This window comes from Apaloderma vittatum, unplaced genomic scaffold, assembly GCF_000703405.1.
Source record: "Apaloderma vittatum isolate BGI_N311 unplaced genomic scaffold, ASM70340v1 scaffold5163, whole genome shotgun sequence".
Classification (NCBI taxonomy): Eukaryota; Metazoa; Chordata; class Aves; order Trogoniformes; family Trogonidae; genus Apaloderma; species Apaloderma vittatum.
In genome coordinates this window covers 18,328-25,377 of record NW_009706289.1, presented here as the reverse complement: position 1 = coordinate 25,377, position 7,050 = coordinate 18,328, and the positions used below count along the sequence as shown (strand labels likewise).

Sequence of the window (7,050 nt, the reverse complement as noted above, 5' to 3'; positions counted from 1 at the left end):
TGTATGTATGATCACAAAAGTCTATAGCTCAAATTTATGTAATGCATATAAAGCACTTAACGAATCTTCGAATTTATAAATTAATATAGAAATTGCTTCACTGTTGGACTACAAGAAAAAAACTGTGAAATATATTTTGAGAATATTGATAGATTATAAAAGATGACTGAAGTTAAGATTATCTTCTACTCCCAAGCTTTATTTTCTGAGGACAATTTTTTCATCTCATATGGTAATGATCAGCAAAATATGTGATATTGAATAAGTTATAAAATTTGCCTAAGAAAACTCAGTTTTAGGAAGAAAAATTTCAGGATCTATTTTCTGTTTGTTGCAGGTCTGTAGCCACTTGTGCCCAAAGTTGTTAAAATATCAAAACAGTTTGATAGCTTCTCATTACTTTGTAACAGACAACTTCCTCCTCCAAGTGACAGAGGAACCAGCAAGGAGAGGTGCCATGCTAGACCTTGTTCTCACCAAAAGGGAAGGGCTGGTGAGTAATGTTAAACTCATGGGCAGACTTGGCTACAGTGACCATGAGATGTTGGAGCAAAGGGCAGCAAAGAAGGGGATGCTTAGCGAGCTCGAAACCCTTGACTTCAGAAGAGCTGACTTTGGCCTCTTCAGGAACCTCCTTGGTAGTGTGCCATGGGACAAAGCCCTGGAGGGACTGGGAGCCCGGGAAATCTGGCTGATTTTCAAGGATCATCTCCTCCAAACTCAAAAGCACTGAATCCCTAAAAGGAAGGAATCTGGCAAAAACACCAGGAGATCCATATGCATGAATAAGGAACTCCTGGCCAAAATCAAACTCAAAAGGGGAATCTACAAAAGGCGGAAGCAAGGACTGGTAACCTGGGATGATTACAAAGAGATTACTTGTGAAACTAGAAACCAGGTTACGAAAGCTAAAGCCCTGACTGAGTCAAATTTGTCCAGGGACATGAAAAATAACGGAAAAGTATTCTACAGGTATATGAAATTAAAAACAAAACCAAAAAATATGAGGCCTCTCCAGAGTGATATAGGTGACCTGGTTACTGAGGATATGAAGAAGGCTGAAGTGCTCAACAACGTTTTTCTCCAGTCTTCACTGATAACCACTTGAACTACACCACTCAAATCACAGCGGGTGTTGGCTGGGTCTGGGAGAGAGAAGAATCACCCAGGGCAGGAGCAGATCAGGTCTGGAAATACTTAGAGAACTGAAGGTGCACAAGTCCATGGGACCTGATGAGATACGTCCACGGGTCCTGAAGGAACCGGCAGCTGTGGTTGCTAGGCCACTAGCCATCATATTTGAGAAGTCATGGCAGTCTGGCGAAGTTCCCACAGATTGGAAAAAGGAAACATAACTCCCATTTTTAAAAAGAGAAGCAAAGAAAGCCCAGGGAACTACAGACCAGTCAGCCTCACCTCTGTGCCAGGTAAAATCATGGAGCAGTTCTTCCTGAGAATAGTATTAAGGCACATGGAAAATAACAAGGTGATCAGTGAGAGCCAACATGGCTTCACTAAGGGCAAATCGTGCCTGATTAATTCAGTGGTCTTCTACGACAAAGTTGCAGCTCTGGTTGATATGAGAAGAGCAACTGATGTCATCTGCCTGGACCTGTGCAAGGCATTTGACACTGTCCCATATGACAGCCTTGTCTCTAAGACGGAGAGAAATGAACTTGATGGATGGACTACTCGGTGGATAAGGAACTGTCTAGAGGGCTGCACTCAAAGAGTTGTGGTCAACAGCCTGATGTCCACATGAAGACCAGTGACAAGTGGAGATCCTCAAGACTCTGTTCCGGGTCCAGTGCTGTTCAACATCTTTGTCAGCGACATGGATGACGGCATTGACTGCACTCTCAGAAAGCTTGCTGACAACACCAAGCTGCGTGGTGCCGTGGACTCACTTGAGGGAAGGGGTGCCATCCAGAGGGACCTTGACAGGCTTGAGAAATAAGGGCAAACTGCATGAGGTTCAACATGTCAAAGTGCAAGGTGCTGCACGTGCGTCAGGACAATCCCAGGCACAAAGATAAACTGGGTATAGAGTGGGTTGAGAGTAGCCCTGAAGAGGAATTGGGTGTGTTGATAGATGAGAAGCTCAACATGAGCTGGCAGTGTGCTCATGCAGCTTAGAAGGCCAACCGCATTGTGAGACACATCAAGAGGAGTGTGGTCAGCAGATCAAGTGAGGTGATTCTCCTCCTCTACTCTGCTCTTGTGAGACCGCACCTCGAATACTGCGTCCAGTTCTGGTGTCCCCACCATAAGATGGGTATGGATCTGTTGGAACAAGTTCAGAGGGGTGCCACAAGGATAATCCAGGGGCTGGAGCACCTCTGCTTTAAGGACAGGCTGAGGGAGCCAGGATTGTTGAGCTTGGAGACGGGGGACCTTATAATTGCCTTCCAGGACCTGAAAGGAACCTACAGGAAGGCTGCGGAGGGACTTTTTACAAGAGTGTCTACAGATAGGACAAGAGGAGATAGATAGATTTAAATTGAAGGAGAATAGGTTTAAACTGGATCTTAGGAAGAAATTCTTCAGTACATGGGTGACAAGACCAAGTCAGAGAGGCTGTGGATTCCCGCTCCCTGGAAATGTTCAAGGCCAGGTTGGATGAGGCCTTGAGCAACCTGCTCTAGTTAAGGGCATCCATGCCCATGGCAGAGAGATTGGATTAGATGGTCTCTAAGGTCCCTTCCAACCCTGATGATTCTATGATTCTACAAAGGCAAACTGTCTATCGACTTTTCAAGGCAGTAATGAAATTTCAGTATGAATATTTGGAAAAGTATTAAAGTATAGTAAAATTGAAAGCTTTGACCTTTGACACTGTACCCTTGTTTGAAGTTACCAGGACTAATATTAACTTTAGGAAACACTGTTCTATCTTCAAAATACTCACAAAAAATGAATATTATTTTCTTTTTAGTAATTGCTCAGATAATTTATCATATGATAAAACAGAACAGACAATCCATAATTCCTTATTTGACCTTGATGTCTGTGAAATGAAAATTCTACATTATTTCAGAAAGAGATTTGCAATCAGAGAACACCTTTGAATATATTTAGCTTGAGATGTGCTCATATTGAAAGTTTAAGATGCTGGATAGTAGACGAAAAGCTGGACAGAGAGCCAGTAATGTTCATGCACAGCCCAGAAAGCCAATTGTATGCTGAGCTGCATCAAAAGAATTGTGGTCAGCAGGTTGAGAGAGGTGATTCTATTCTGCTCTGGTGAGATCTTACCTGGAGTACTGCATCCAGCTCTAGAGCCCTCAATACAGGAAGGGCACAGACCTGTTGGAGTGGGTCCAGAGAAGGGCCACAAAGATGATCAAAGGGCTGGAGCACCTCTCGTACAAGGACAGGATAAGAGAGTTGGGGCTGTTCAGCCTGGAGAAGAGAAGGCTCCAAGGAGACTTTCGCAGCCTTCCAGTACTTAAAGGGGGCCTACATGAAAGATGGGGAGGGAATCTTTATCAGGGAGTCTAATATAACTAAAAGAGCGTAGGTTTAGACTAGTTACAAGGAAGAAATTTTTTATGATGAGTATGGTAAGACATTGGACCATATTGCCCAGAAAGGAGGTAGAAGCCTACTTCCTCTGAGGTAGGCTCTCCCTGCCCACTGCAGGAAGGTTGGACTAGATGATGTTTAGAGGCCCTTCTAACCCAAAGAGATCTATGATTCTATGCTCTGTGCTGTCTTTTACACCAGGTGTTTCTTATTAACATTTGTAAATTTATCTGAAACTGTGAATAAGAGATATTTTCAGTGACTTTTACTCATGTATTTCTTACACCATTCTAAAAGTATGACCTTCCTGCACAGGCTGTGCTAGCCTTGTTACCCAATGTATTGCTTTTCATTGGAAATAATTTATCATCTACTATTTGATCAAAAATATAGTTCTTGTATAAAAATACATATGGTATTGCAAAGGCCTTTCACAAAAAAAAAAGATTATATTTTAATCATCGTATGAAAAACCATTATTTTAGCAAGCAAATTTTTCCTCAGTGTGAAATATCTGCTTTAATTTTAAACAAATGCTAACTCTTCAGAAAATCATATTGGTTTTTTTGAAAAACAAAACCTGAAGAAGCACATAGTCAAAAAATGTGAAATAAAATAATTCGATACAGGTATTTTGCATGCATCAGGAATCCTGTCTTGGAAAATGATCAAGTGTCTATCTTTAGAACTGTTTTTTCTCTATTCTAGAAAAAAATCAAGAAATTATTCATTTCTTAAATGCAAATAATAATTTGCTTACTGTCTTGAGAGCAACCCTGAAGAAAAGAACTTGGGGGTACTGGTGGACAAGAAGCTCAACATAAGCCATCAGTGTACACTTGCAGCTCAGAAAGCCAATTGTGTCCTGGGCTGCATCAAGAGGCCTGTGGCCAGCAGGTCGAGGGAGGTGATTCTGCCCCTCTACCCCACTCTTGTGAGATCCCACCTGGAGCAAAGCGTCCAGTTCTGGAGCCCACAGCACAAGAAAGATATGGATGTGCTGGAGCACGTCCAGAGAAGGGCCATGAGGATGGTTAGAGGGCTGGAGCATCTCTCCTATGAAGACAGGCTGAGAGAGTTGGGGCTGTTCAGTCTGCAGAAAAGAAGGCTCCACGGAGACCTTATTGTGGCCTTCCAGTATCTCGAGGGGGCCTACAATAAAGCTGGTGAGGGGCTTCATAGGATGTCAGGTAGTGATAGGACTAGAGGGAATGAATTAAAGCTAGAGATGGATTGGTTTAGATTGGACATTAGGAAGAAGTTCTTCACCATGAGGGTGGTGAGACACTGGCACAGGTTGCCCACAGAGATGGTGGAAGCCCCATCCCCGGAATTTTTTAAGGCCAGGCTGGATGGGGCTCTGGGTAGCCTGATCTAGTGGGAGATGTCCCTGCCCGTGGCAGGAGTGTTGGAACTAAATGATCTTTAAGGTCCATTCCAACTCGGACAATTCTATGATTCTATGATTAATTGAACAGGAAATTTGCCTGCTAGATATTGATTCTCTTGAGCCTGAGTGTCAAACAGAAGTTTATTTTAGCTATATATATTTTATTGAAAGTTATATTGAAAACCATAAAAGATTATTATAAATATCCCTTCTTGATTTAGCTAACACTGGCTTTTTTTCTGATTTATACTCTTTAATAGGTAGTGATAACACAGCCATTAGTTATGGAAAAGTTGCAGAGTTCTGCGGTCAAAGATCATGCTTCATATCAGACTAATGGTGGTAAAACAGATGCAGCTCTCTTCCATCCAGTCACTAACTTTGTACTTTATTTGCTTTTCCAAATGAGCATATCCTTCTTTAGACATCCAAAAGCTGTGATTCTGTTGTGCATTACAAACCAAAATGAAATAAGAGGTTACCATCTGGAATGTGCCTCTGTATACCAGAATTAATATTCACCTTTCACATGTTCTTTCGTGACTGTCACGTTGAACTGTTCAGCACAGAAGCAACATTTTGAATACTTTGCAGAAAGATTGCCTTTGATTATCTGCTCCTGAAGAAGTTGACTTCTGTGTTCATTTCTCTTGCACTACTTATGTCATTTCAAACCAGGCTGATTTACTAGCTGTCCATGCTGGGCTACAGCTGGTCTCGAATGCCATGGCATCTGGAGCTTCACCATCTTCTACTTGCTTTCATGTGCTACCAGAGCTTCAGCTTGATGTATCGAGTGATTACCTTCTTTCTAGTAATGTACCTCTGCAATGATACTTGGAGGGTGTTGTAAAGTATCTGTTGCTTCCCTGATCATACATAATAGTCTAAAAAAATTTAACAGTGGATGTCAGATCCTTTGTTCTGAAGCATCTTTCAGTCTAGAACTTGGTTTGCTTTGAGAATGTGAAGCTGGGTACTAAGAAATTGTACCAGACTGATCTGATTTTGGTTAGTATTTTGGTATTTGTTGGTTCATTTTGTTTTTTTCTTTTTACTTTGCAATCTGAAAATTACTACTTACAATGTTACTGGGAAACACAGTTCTTCAGTTCTCTTTCTTCTGTGAACTTTTAAAGCAGAACAGAAGCAGGAGTGTATGGGCAGACTGAATAACATTTTCAATAGCAATTCCAGAGTAATAATAAAGAGTCTTTATCCCCCGGTAGAATTAAAAGCAGCAACAAAAACAGGTGATAAAATGTGTGTGTTTGCTTTGCTTGACAGCTAGTGTTCTGAATCAAGAGGAAAGTAGTGAGATTTATTTCCATAGAAAATCCCAGGAAAGAACTGAAAATGAGAAAAAGTAAGTAAAGCCTTTTGTTATCAGATTCTTTGTGTTTCTTACATCTCATAGTCACTTATAGGTGTTTCATTCAGGTTTACAAGGAGTACTTGAGGTCAGGTTTCAAAAAAAAACTTCAAAGATAAGTATTTTAATGAAGTGATTTGACAAACAGGTGTTTCTTAGAGAGATGCTATTCCCAGCTTCTAGTGAAATCTGCTTCAGGAACACCTTCATTACACACATCAGTCTGGAAAAAGCAAGTGTTGTTCAGTCCCTAAGGAAAGTACAAGGAACATCAAATACATGAATATCAATGCTTATTAAGTTTCCAACTTTTGAAAGATTACCTAAATATTTGGGGAAGTTCATTACAACTAAAATGAAAAATTGCTATTGTCATAAGCAGTATTTTCTAGAATCAAACAAAAACTGTATTGTTTGTATAAATTGCACTATTTTGAGGTATTCCCAGATGCATTCTCCTCTGCTACTGACAATGGCCAAACAGTAACAGTCACACAGAAATGCAGAAACATTATGGTAAAATGACATTTTAGTCTGTAGGGAAGATTTTTTTTCTGGGCTCTCTGGGTTGTATTATATCCATTGTAATATTATTTCTTTAATTTATTCTGAGCAAATGTAAAATGTATTTTTATTTTCTTTCAGAAACAAGGAGTTGCGATGAACTCCTTCCTTTCATTCAAGATTATATACGTGCTCTTTTTTCAGATGAATATCGGATACTTATTTAAATTAAGTATCAAAAACTGTATTGACTAACATA

General features: G+C 40.5%; 1 pseudogene; it reads left to right on the top strand.

The window, feature by feature from the left end:
• The first annotated feature begins 781 nt into the window (after nucleotides 1–781).
• Nucleotides 782–5,257, top strand: LOC104271132 (annotated as a pseudogene).
• The last annotated feature ends 1,793 nt before the right edge of the window (nucleotides 5,258–7,050 follow it).